The sequence below is a fragment of the Eurosta solidaginis genome, chromosome 4 (assembly GCF_040869045.1).
Source record: "Eurosta solidaginis isolate ZX-2024a chromosome 4, ASM4086904v1, whole genome shotgun sequence".
NCBI lineage: Eukaryota > Metazoa > Arthropoda > Insecta > Diptera > Tephritidae > Eurosta > Eurosta solidaginis.
In genome coordinates, this window is record NC_090322.1 from 252,360,202 (window position 1) to 252,373,651 (window position 13,450).

Sequence of the window (13,450 nt, forward strand, 5' to 3'; positions counted from 1 at the left end):
ATAAGTTGGATATAGTAAACAGAACTATGGTATCGTTTTCGGAAGTCAATATGGTTTCCACTCGCATAATATATAACTAGGAAGAGAATAAATCGATTTTTGCTGAATATCAACTGGTGGCGTTATTATTTCATACAGCATACAAGAATTAAAATTTGATTCGTTGTTTTTTGAAGGACGGTTTTTATGTTTGGCTGGCTAGATCGCCAATGTGGTATTTAATATATAAATCACTATTTAATAATAAGCACTATTTTTATAAAATATTTTTATTTAACCGCTCTTAAAAGTATGTTACAAAACGTTTTTAAATATTTCAACCGAATGAAAATTTTTGAAAGGCAATCTTTTACAATTGAAAAATAAAAATTAACAAGAACAAAAAAATTCAATTTATTTAAAGTAGGTACATTTAAAGTTTAATATAAATATAACCCTACACAAATATCAACCAATATGTCAACACAGCTCTAAGTGCAAAAGACAGATATAACATCTCAACTGGAATCGCAGGAGACACGCATAACATCAAAGATGGAAAAACAACTAGAATCACAGGAGAACCGTATAACATCGAAGATTGAGGCACAAGAAACGCGTATGTCAGAAATGTCGACACAGATAACATCTAAGATGGAAACACAATTGGAAGAACAGAAGACATATTTGGCATCTCAACTGGAAGCGCAAGAGGCACGTATATCTGAAATGTCGGCACAAATTTCGGAACAGGTATCATCGCAGCTCTTTGTGAAACTGGAAGAGCAGGATGCAAAAATTTTACAACTCGAGGACAAAATTGATGCCGAAATAGAAGCGTTAAAAGCTCGCATGGAGCACTTACAACTAAACCGCCCAGCTGTTTCAGCAAGCAATCCAAAGGTAAAAACACCATCATTTGACGATTCTGTTCCTTTCGAGGTCTTCAAGCTACAGTTTGAGAAGACCGCAGCAGTGAACAACTGGAATGCGGAAGATAAAGTTGCTGCACTGTTCGTGGCATTGAAAGGACCTGCAGCGGAAATCTTACAGACGATTCCAGAATACGAACGGAACAGTTATGAAACATTGATGGCTGCTGTAGAACGACGTTATGGAAGCGAGCATAGGAAACAGATATTCCAAATTGAGTTGCAAAACCGTCACCAAAGAGCGAATGAGACTTTGCAGGAGTTTGCCTCGGATGTTGAAAGGTTAGCTCATCTCGCAAATGCGGACGCACCCGTGGAATACACTGAAAGGGTAAAAATCCAGAGTTTCATAAATGGCATACGGGACGTGGAAACGAAGCGAGCTACATACGCAAACCCAAAGCTGACATTTGCTGAAACGGTATCACATGCATTGACTCAGGAAACGGCCTCACTATTGAGTAAACCAGCATACAAAGGTCATCGTGTGGAAGTAGAAAGGCCAGAGTGGGTAGACACAATTTTGGAAGCACTGAAGGGATCTCAACAGAAGAATGCCAGAGTTATTAAATGTTTCAAGTGCGGCAACCCAGCTAACATTGCACGTCATTGCGATCTTGGTCCTAATAGTTCCAACAATGTGGGTGGCCGTAAACGCAAAGCTGGCGGAAATGAGCAAGAGCGTGTCGGATGTAAAGAACGAAAACTTGCCCCGGCTATTGAATGTCCTGTGATATCTGTGTCGCAGATTGGTAGGAAATCAAGCAGTCTTACCATCAGAGGGAATGTGGATGGTAAAGAGCGTGTACTGACTGTAGATACGGGGGCATCTCATTCCTTGATTCGATCTGATTTGGTCTACAGGAGAGTAAAGTCATTACCTGGAGCAAGGTTGCGTACGGTCACAGGCGAGTATAATCAAGTCCAAGGCGAAGTGGTATGTGAGGTATTCAGCCCTATTCTGCATTTCGACTTGGATTGGAATTTTTTCGATTTGGCAATTTTGGTATTCTGTGTTCCAATCTCTTTCGATCCAACTTCGAATCGTTCGATTTTGTGTATTCTGCATTTCGATCGTAGTTCCGTTTTTCTAAGTTGCAAATTAGTTGGCGGAAAAATATTTTCTTTTTAGTTTTTTATTAATTTATAACAGAATTTTAGCAAAAATGTAAGTAAACCTTTTTGAGAAACGTAAAAAGCTTGATGATGATTGTTTTTTATATGTTTCCAGGCCAAAAACAACATGTCGATGTCGAAGTCCCTGGACGTATTTGCTCCGCAAAAGTATCTAACACATACTTGAAAGCATCCTTATTAAGTCGAAAATTTTTTGTAACCTAAATAAGAAACTAAGTCATTAAACTTTACCACTTTTATGTTAAATTTCTTGCAATTCGTCACTCATCTCAAATGGATTACACAAATCTCGCAATATTTGCCTTTCGATTCTCGCCTGGCCATTTTCGTATGCGTTGCTTTCCAACTCAACAAATAATGCCGCGGCTGTTGATTCCATTATAATAGACAGCTATAATTTGTGTCTGTTGTTGTTGCTGTTGTAGCGATAAGGTTGCTCCCCGAAGGATTTGGGGAGTGTTATCGATGTAATGGTCCTTTGTCGGATACAGATCCGGTACGCTCCGGTACCACAGCACCATTAAGGTGCTAGCCCGACCATCTCGGGAACGATTTATGTGGCCACATTAAACCTTCAGGTCATCCTCTCCCTCCCCACCCCCAAGTTCCATGAGGAGCTTGGGGTCGCCAGAGCCTCGTCTGATAGTGAAGCAGGAGTGGCCGCGGATAGATAAGGTTGACAATTGGGTTTGGAGAAGCTGTATATTGCGCTGGCAACCTGAATAGTTGCGTTACACAGCCCCTTGAATCTGGAATTTTAGTCGCCTCTTACGACAGGCATACCTACCGCGGGAATATTCTGACCCCCTAACCCGCTGGGGTATTTATGTCTGTTGTTGTTGTTGTTGTTGTAGCGATAAGGTTGCTCCCCGAAGGCTTTGGGAGTGTTATCGATGTGATGGTCCTTTGCCGGATACAAATCCGGTACCATAGCACCATTAAGGTGCTAGCCCGACCATCTCGGGAACGATTAATATGACTACATCGTTAAACGTTATAGGCCACACCGCTCCCTACACCTTGAATCCCAAACGCCTTTCACTCTAGCTCAACTTTGATATAGATACAGGTTAAACTCTTACCTATCTACCAATTGCAATGTGAAACCAACGCCTCTAACACCCCTCTCGCTCCGGTCCACCCTTGTTGAAACTGCAAGCTTCCTTGGACTCCCGTTGGAGGATATTGATGACAATTTTTGAGTTGTCGCACCTATTGGATGGAGCGAAGCGCTGCTACAACAACAACCTAGATTTCAGGGTATTGCGGCCTCACAAGGTCTCGCCAAGATTGCTGCTCCCGTTGGAAAATTTGGCCGGATTTGCGGAATTCTTCCAGCTGAATAAAGAATGCCGACGTGAATTCAATGAACTCGCGAAAGCACGTTCCCCTTAAGGTTACATGAAAAAATTTCCAAACATTTAGCAACAAATTATTGGCACTACAACAGACAGCGGCGTTATCTAGATCAGATTGAGTCTTATCTCTCTAGTATACTACGGATTTCTGTAACATCGGGTTTTTTTTAGAAATTCTGTTTATATATATTTGATTTATAAAATTTTAAAATACATTGAAACATGGAGCAAGATTACTTCTCAGAAAAAGGTTTTCACAGTCAATGCGCTTTAGTCAAAAATCAATAATGTAAGTTAAGGAGCCCAAGGACTAGGGCTCCAAAAAGTTAAAGTTGGGGGCCGCCTCGCGGCCCCATTGCAACCTGAAAAGATCCAAATAAAAATAGCTTTTTCCGCTTAACGATATTTACCATTTATTCTTCCTCAATGTCAAGAACAGACTGACTCTATCATTCACTTAACCTAAGCTCTAAGCTTCTACATTAATCTAAGTGATTTCATAATTGCTGACACTGCACTTCCCACGGTTGGCCAAAATAATATTTTTCGCTTGTGTGGCGAATCACACGGCTTGCATTTTGTCCGCATATCATATCGCTTACGCTGCAGTTCCCATGGATTGCATTTTGTCTGCTTACACAATATGATATCGGATCGTTGGCTTTGCTTGTGTTTGTTGAAGTGTGGTGTCAGCACATTCTTACAAGTAAGTGTGTCTGCCCCCTTGTTAAGTACCCCCCCTTTAAACATCTGCGTCCCGCAGATGAGCTCCTTTTTCAGAAGGATCCTTTGCATGGCTTGGCTGGTCCTGATCTGTGGTCTGATTTAGTCTAGGAAAGTTGATTGTAGTAGTGAGTTTTCTCCAGATAATGTAGCATTCGGCTGCTAGAACGGCCAAGGCAAGTGCGTCAAAAATTAGCGAAAAGTGAAAATTATTGCCAAGTTGTTTAAGCTGATTAATATTTTTCATGCTCAGGCCGTGAATGTAGTTAAGGTTCAATTTTAGTCCTTCGCTCGTGATGTTTACCAAGGGCGGTGGCAGGGCCTGCGCTGTGCGTACTGATCTGCTGGTGAATGTTTGATTTCCCACCGTGACTGTTTCGTTGTTCAAAATAATGACGTACGTTCCATTTAGGGTTGTGGAGTAGTTCTTCCCTTGTAATAGGCCTTCAAAGTTTGTAAAAAATATTGTTGAGTCTGTGATCATCTCGACGGTTTTGGTGTTGTCTGGTTCAAAGCGGCATTTGGCATCGCCACCTTTAACTAGCCTAGCTAGGCACCCGTTTTCCCGTAGTTTAGTCAGGGATTTGGGAGAGCAAATTGTTGTGTTGCTGATCGAAGGGCAATCCTCGGTCACCCCAAACGTTTCAACTTCGTTTATTAGCATTTTTTTATAGCTGAGGTCAACGTGTTGTCCTTTTATAACAGCGTCCCGTGTTATTAGGAGTGGGTAGCCATCTGGTTTTACCTTTGGCATTGAGAGTACGTACAAAAGTGTGCTACCGTTTGAATACACGGAGGCCGACCCGTACTCTATGGCTTCAATGGTGTTCTGATATGGTAGGGAATCTTCCTCCATTATGAGCCTTCCAATCTCGTCTTGATCAAGAAGATTTGTGTTGATTACGCCAGATTTCGCCATTTGGCACGCTTGGACGACTTCTGACACCTGTTCCTTCAAGATAAGGACTTTGCTTAGGTCAAGTAGTTCGATATTCTCCTCGCTAATGTTTTTGCTTATAGCGTTAATGTGGAGCATCGCTTCGTTTGCTTTCTCGATTGCCTCGCGGGTACCGTTGAATAGTTTTTCGTTGACCCGGTACTGGTGATTGTTGTTTATTATCACGTCATTCATGCTTCGAAGAATATAGTCCCAATCCGCTGCATCTGGAGACCCAGCTATCCACTTCCATGCTGAACCAATCCAGTCAATGGAACGTACCCTTCGTGATTTGCTTATTTGTAGTTCGTCGAGACGCAGCTTAGTTTGATTTAGGTGGAATTGTAGCACAGTCCGCACAGCCCTGCTTGTAATATCGTGCTCTGTTGACTCCATCAATTTGACCAAAGCCGTGTTGAAGTAGTTTAGGTCGACCACATGGACTAAACTGAAGTGTCCGTTCAGGAACGAACCACGCCCGTGCTCAATAGTTACTAGTGGGGAGCCATAATTGTAGATGTTGAGGCCGTACACGCCAGATATTAAAAATAAACTGTGTTCCATTATGGAGAGAAAAAAAACTCATTAGTGTTGGTAAGATTAGTATTGACCATTTTTTGTTTTTAGGCACTTTTATTATTTATCCCAGGGACGGTGAACTAATAATAAATGGTTACATAATGTAAATCTTGTTTTCTTTTGTATTTTTTCCTTTTATTATTATTTAAAGAACATTCTATTGTATAATAAAAAAATCTTTCCACACTAAGGGAAGAGTTAAAAAAAAATTTTGTGTGCTTTTTTGAAGTTTATTATTTTATTTATGTGTTTTTGTTGCGTTTAAATGTATTCCTATATCCTACCACCGTCCCCGGCTACCCATCGTGGTACTTGGAAGGTCCACAGGATCCGAGAGCATGGATATGAAAGGGAGGTAGTTTGTAATTCTTTACTTTTGTTTGAAAGGTAGCGTTAAAGGCTACTACCCTTGGATCCTGCCGCCTTACAAAAACTCGTGGTAAAGAAGCTGAGGAAAGAGGATAATATTTCTAAGAATTACTGAAATGTTTCCTCTTTACCCCCTTCTTTAAAGTTTTTTTTTTTTTTTTTTTTTCTTGTTTTTTTTTTTCTATTTGTCTAATTTGCCTTTTTTAGTAAGCGCATAATTAGTTTTTTGTTGTGGGCAGATTTCTTAAGAAAAAATTTTATTTTTTATTTTGCCTCTTTTATTAAGCGTGTAATTAATATTCTTGTGGGCAGATATTGCTTCATTAAAAAAATTTTTTAAACGAAAAATCGTTTCCTCTGTTTTTTTTGTATTTTTTTGTTGTTGTTTTTTCTTGTTTTTTGCAATATTTTATTTGCCTCTTTAATCGCTTATGTGGTTTGTTATAGAAAAGATCTTTGATCTTGAAATTGACGCCTTTTTCGCGTCGTCTGTGCTATAGAATTTCAAATCTTTGGGTCCCTTATTGGGACATCTTTTTGTTGTTGACTTCCCGTGGTGACCTTTTTATTTTTTTTTTTTTTTTTTTTTTTTATGTTGGCGTATGTTTTATCTGCGCTTTATGAATCCTTTTGCCAGTGTCTGTGAGCAATGTCACTGTATTGTCTTTACCAACCGTTTCTTTTTTGTAAAGTGCCTTTTGTTTTGATTTTATCTGTTTATCCCTGACGTAAATCTCATCTCCTGGCCTAAATTCCTTAGCTCTTTTCCTTTTTTTATTCAATCGGAGATTTCTTAACTCCTGGTTTCTCTTGATTTGTTCCCTAATCTCCTTGTGGACCCTACTTTTGAAGTTGGTTAGGCCTTGGTAGTTAATTCTATCGGTTCTGTTGAAAAATATGTCGCTAGGCTTCCTCTTTGTTACAGAGTGTATTGTTGTGTTGTAACGATCGACAGCAATATACACCAATTCCTTTGGTCTAGCGTTATTAATTTCTTTCCGGAGGCACCGATAAATCTCAATAATGGTAGAGTGGAATTTTTCGATCTGGCCGTTTACTTCACTTCTTTGAATTGGAGTCTGATATAGTTCGATTCCCAAACCTCTTATGTAGTTACATACCAATGGAGTCATAAATCCCCTCTCATTGTCGGTGACTATCATTTTAGGAGTTGTGAAATAGTGTATTACTTTGGCTAGCTTAGCGCGGAGAGTGACGGATGCTTTATTTTTAATGTGGAAAAGCTTGGCAAATTTTGAAAATTTGTCTATGCAAGATAAAAATTTCTCCCCTTGAATTTCAAAAATGTCCACATGCACTATTTCGCATGGATATTTCGGCACTGGGGTCTCTTTTATCGGTGGTACTGCCGGATGCCTATCATACTTGTTAGCAAGGCAGGTTTCACAGTTAGAAGTGAAATTTTTTATCTTACTAGCCATTTTGGGAAAATAATACTTTTCCAAGATTTGTTCCCTATTTTCTTTTGAGTTTCTATGGGCCCTCCTATGTTCTGTCTCTATTATACCGCAAATCCTATCCTCGTTGGCCACATCCTCGACCACCCTCTGAGTTATCCTAATTTTGTATAAAAGGAAATTTTCTATATATACTTCTTGTAGGAGTTGTAAGTAACTTTCTGGAATCTTTATTCCATTTATGAGTGCCGGGTTTAGGCGTTCCTTCAAGGCTTCGGTTAAGCTGGACTTTTCAATTACATCTAGTCTCACATAATGACGAGTGAATCCTGGATGTGGGTTTTCAACACAAGTCATTGCATTCCCCTCCGTAAAATTTATTTGGTTTCGGAAAACGTTTAAAGGGGCTTCAACGTGTGGAATAAGGTCCGAAGAATCCTGTTCGGCACTGTGAGCTGTCCCCTCGTCACTTCTAGCTTCTGTCGGTGCATCGTTGGGTTCCGATGGTGCTGTCAAATGGTTTGCCTGGCATCGAATTCTGGAGAGAGCATCCGCCACGACATTCGATTTACCAGGAGTGTAAATCAATTCGTGGTTATACTCTTCTATTCTAGCCTTCCACCTCTTCAACTTGGCGTTATAGTTTCGACTTCCTAACGCAAAAGTGAGAGGCTGGTGGTCAGTGAAAATTCTAACTTTTTTCGCCCCATAGAGGTAGGATCTCAAGTTGTCTAGAGCCCAAACTATAGCCAACATTTCTTTCTCGTTTGTGGCATAGTTTTCCTCTGTTCTGCTTAAAGATCTTGAGATGTAGGCGATGGGTCGATCTTTCCCTGTTTCTCCTTGGGATAGCACCCCACCAATGGCATAGTTTGAGGCGTCGGTGGTAAGGTTGAACGGTTTTTCGAAATCTGGAAATGCGAGAATATCTGAGGAAACGAGTAGTTTTTTTAGAGTATCGAAGGCCTGAAGGGCCTCGGAATTCATTTTGATACGCACTCTTCTAGATTGGTTTGCCTTGACCTGCGAATTCTCACCGCGTGTGAGATTGGTCAAGGGTTTAGCAACCTTAGCGTAATCTCGAATGAACTTTCGGTAATACGACGTCATTCCCAAAAAGCTTTTTAGTTCCTTAAGCGTTTCTGGGGGTGAGAGGTTCTCTATAGCTTGGACCTTTGAAGGATCTGCCTTCATCCCGTCGGATGTTATTACATATCCCAGAAATTCTACTTCCGTTCTCATAAACTTAGTTTTTTCCAAATTCACTCTCAAATTAGCATCCGCAAGCCGTTTAAACACTATCTCTAAATTTACTAAATGTCGTCGATATACACGTAGCATATCCTCCCTATATACTCTTTAAGAACGTCATCAATCATTCGCTGGAATATAGCCGGAGCGTTTTTTAACCCAAAAGGTAATCTCAGAAATTCGTACTTTCCATTCATTGTTGAAAACGCTGTTTTGGGTATATCTGTTTCTTTCATTGTGATTTGGTGAAAGCCTGAGGTCAGATCTATAGTTGTGAAATATTTTGCGTTCCCTAAACTGGCCAGCGTTGCATTAATATCTGGGATAGGATAGGCGTCTGGCACGGTGACTGCATTCAGACGTTTGAAGTCCACTACCATTCTATACTGCTTTTCACCAGAGGGTTTGGGTTTTTTCGGAACTACCCAAATAGGAGAATTGTACGGGCTTTTGGATGGTCGTATAATTCCTTCTTCAAGCAACTCAGTAATTTGTTTTTCTACCTCTTCCCTCATGTTTGCAGGATATGGGTAACTTTTCGTGTATATGGGCTCATTCGTGGTAGTCTTTATCTCAGCTCGAACTGTGGTTTTAATATTTGATTTGATGTTAAGTGGACCGAACAAATGAGAATACTTTTCTATCATGGCTTTTAGGCTTGGGAGAATTGCGTCGGGTATATCGTCAGTTTCGAAAAAATTTAGGCTTCCTACGACTTTGTTTTTGAGCGGAATTCTTATATTGGGATCTATTGTAAGGACATGTTTTTTCCTGTCTATGACGGCACCCAGTTCTTTGAGGGTGTCATCGCCTATTATCCCATCAAACGAGCTTAAACCAGGAAGTGCGTAAAAGGTCACCATAGCTTCGTTACCAGCATTTTGGAAAAATCTCCCGCTGATTTTTTTGTTTATTACTACAGGTCCCGCTACGGTGGTTACTGAGAAAGGTGGATTGACTGGGACTGTATTAGTTGCCAATTCAGGTTTTATAAAATTTTTATTTGCCCCTGTGTCAACTAAGAACTTTAGGGCTACTTTGTTTGGTGTAAAACAAGTGAGATAGGGTATACTGGATTGCGCGGTAGTGCTCATATGAAATAGGCTGGTGGCCCGTCCGCCATAAAATTTACCTGCTGGAGGTTGTCTTCTGTCGATTGAGCATACGTCGAAGGTCCGCTTTCTACATCTGCGCTGTTGGCTTCCATGTTGTAGAGCCTCTGCTGTTTGGGCATCTTTTCAATCGATGACGCAGGTCCCCTTTTGAAGGCGTTGTAATTCGTCGGTCGGTTCATGTAGTTCACCTGTCTGGTTTGAACACTGTTGTCGACATCCATTCTTTCCGCAGGTCTTGGGGCTGCGGGTCTAGCAGGAGGTGCGGTGTTCGTCCCTTGATTGCCTTGGAATCTGTTGTAGGATGACCGGCCATTCCCTTGAGTATTGTTCCGATTCGTCCAGTTGTAGGTAGACCGTGATCGAGGAGGTAACGGTGGTCTCTGAGTAACATGCGACAGGGTATTGGTGGGGACAACTACTCTATTTGGAGTGTTTGCATGGACTATTGTGTTCCTTAACGTTAGGTTCTGGATGTCAAGGCAGGCCGTGTACGCTTCTGGCAGTGTTTTTGGCTTCTGCACTATAAGCATACGTGACAATTCTAGACTGAGGCCCCGTATGAAAACATCGAGTGCCCTGTTACGGTACGTTTCCACAAGGACCGACACGGTTTCCTGGCTATAGTCATCGCACTTGATTTTGTTCACTATTAGAGACAACTGATGATTGACCGTTGCGTAGAAATCATCTAGTTTTGAACCTCTCTGAGCTAGCTGATTCAGTTGGTGCTCTAAAGTCCTAATGTCCCTTTTGTCTGCGTAATGCAGTGATAATACCCTTTTTATTTCTATCCAATCGCTATCGAAAACATTATACGCCACCAGTGCTGCATCGGCAAAGCCACGGATTTTCTGCCTTATATGTTGCAGGATGGCACGATACAGGGGCCTTTCCTTGACGATATCGTAGTCCGACAGAATTCCTTCAACGCTGTGAACCCAAGAGATGTATTGAGAAGGGCTGCCTTCAAAAACTTGCAGCTCCTTCACGCAGTCGGGGAGTCTGCCGATATCCTTTAGGTCTTGCTCCGACAGTGGTGTTCGCACCGCTGCCAATACCCCCTGTGGCTGCGTTCTTACGCCACCCTGTTCTACTCTTCCCAATCGCTCATTGATTCTGGCAAGATTTTGTTCTAAACTCGCGTTATTGCATTCAATTTCCCCTAGCCTAGAGTTCAGAGCAACACCGTTGCTTTCTATACCCCCAAGGCGTGTCTCAAGCCGCCTAATCTGCTCGAGCAGAGCATTAATGCCCCCATTAAGTTCATTAACTTTCGTGGCTAAAGCGTCCATTTCAGATAAAAAAAAAAATTTTAGTTTGAGATTAAAAAATATATTTTTAAATTTTAATTTGGCACACGGTGGCTCTTTAAAAATTGTTTTTTATTATTTTTTTTGTTACTTACTGGCGTTCGCGATCACCTGACGGGATAGTCCTTATAGCACAGACGATTTATTTGTTTTTTGTTTTAGTTTTAAGGTTTTCCTTACACTTTGACAGTTTCCTGCAAAGAAAAAGAGGACTTTAGTTACATTTGTGAAACTTTTACCGTGTTCTTATGGCAACGGCGACATGTACCAAGTTGGCGTTTCACAGTACATTAGTCTTTAAATAATTATGGTTTTGGTCAGGGGAGGCTGTGTCACTCCTTTTTAGTCGTCGACAATCAGATTGAAGGCAACCTACTAAGGCACAGTTGCTCCACAACGCCCTGGACATATTGCGAATCTTTAGCGTGTTCTTATGGGTACGCTGAAAGTATCGCAAGTAACGAGTGACCGTTTCCAGTGTGCGCTGATGTGTACCCTGGAAACTTCACAAAAGGATAAGCCGGCCCAAGTGTGTTCTTATGTGTACGCTCAGGTTAACTTTTAAAGCCGGCCCAAGTGTGTTCTTATGTGTACGCTCGGGTTAACTTTTTCAGAAGGAAATTTTTGCCGTATCCTGAAGGGAGCGGCAAGTTGCATATTGCAAAAAAAAATTTTGTGTACATGACACGGTCACAGGAGTCGTTAACCATTTTTCGGCCTTTGGTATGGTGAGGTCCGTCCTAGAAGTATAGGTATACGGACTCACCCAGCCAGTGTGATTATACGTGCACTTGGAATAGCAATAGTGGGGCCGTAGGATAATTCACTTATAAAATGTTTCAATTTTCGTGTTGAATTTTATTCGCGCGCCAGAGGATCTTAGGGGTCACAGGCTCGCTTCTTTTAATATTATTCCTGTATAGCCCTCTGAGGGCTTTTAGGATTGGACGTAGTAATTTACTGCGTGTAGCATCACTTTTCACTCAACTTTTTGTTATTCACTTGTTTTTTTTTATTATTCGTTTTACCTCTCCTGGGGAGAGGAGCTTTTATACCCTGGAGGGTCCCGAAGGGAATCGCAGAGTTAAGCTATCGTTATAACCGGAGGGTCCCCTCGAAGGTGAATCTCGGTTTTGGTATTTTCGTTATTGGCTGTACAAGCCTTAAATTATCTAAGCTGAGGTCTTGCCTCTCTATATTTTTTTATTCCTTTATCGGTAAAATTTCTATTATTTTTTTTCTTAGCACTCCACTATCACTATCACTTTGTCACTAATCACTATGGACCTCACATTTAAGGAGGTCCTTTTTGAAGGACCCACTTGCCAGTGGGTCCCTGCTCGGGCGCCAGTTAAGGAGCCCAAGGACTAGGGCTCCAAAAAGTTAAAGTTGGGGGCCGCCCCGTGGCCCCATTGCAACCTGAAAAGATCCAAATAAAAATAGCTTTTTCCGCTTAACGATATTTACCATTTATTCTTCCTCAATGTCAAGAACAGACTGACTCTATCATTCACTTAACCTAAGCTCTAAGCTTCTACATTAATCTAAGTGATTTCATAATTGCTGACACTGCACTTCCCACGGTTGGCCAAAATAATATTTTTCGCTTGTGTGGCGAATCACACGGCTTGCATTTTGTCCGCATATCATATCGCTTACGCTGCAGTTCCCATGGATTGCATTTTGTCTGCTTACACAATATGATATCGGATCGTTGGCTTTGCTTGTGTTTGTTGAAGTGTGGTGTCAGCACATTCTTACAAGTAAGTGTGTCTGCCCCCTTGTTAAGTTGTATGTATGGCATAAACTCATTTCCAGGCAAAATCAACATCGAAATAATTTAAACATATCGCACACTAACTACAAAAGAGTAACAACTTGAAAAATGTAAATGTTCAGGAGAGAAGAAAAACGGTTTATGTGAAAACGCCTGTAATGTTATACTGAAATCCAGTTGTACAAAGAAGGAGACCTTCATTATAGAATGAACTGACGAAATTTTGTTGTAATTATTTGTTTACGGACAAAATATATAGCAATTTTGAATTATGACTATTTATGACAATTGTATATGAAAATTATTTCATCAAAAAAGGCATATTTCACAATAATACAAGCAAATTTACTTACTCTACGTATAAAAAAAGACACAATTTTAATTAATACACAACAAAGTTAAACCTTTTTTGCAACAAGTTATATGCTTTATGCGTAAAAAAAACTGTTCACTTGTTCTTAAGCACATTGGCACAACTAAAAATAGTACTCATTAGTTGATACAGCGCAAGCGATGCAATCAACACCAAAACTGGCATAACGGTAATTTTCCAGTTAAAGAAGAA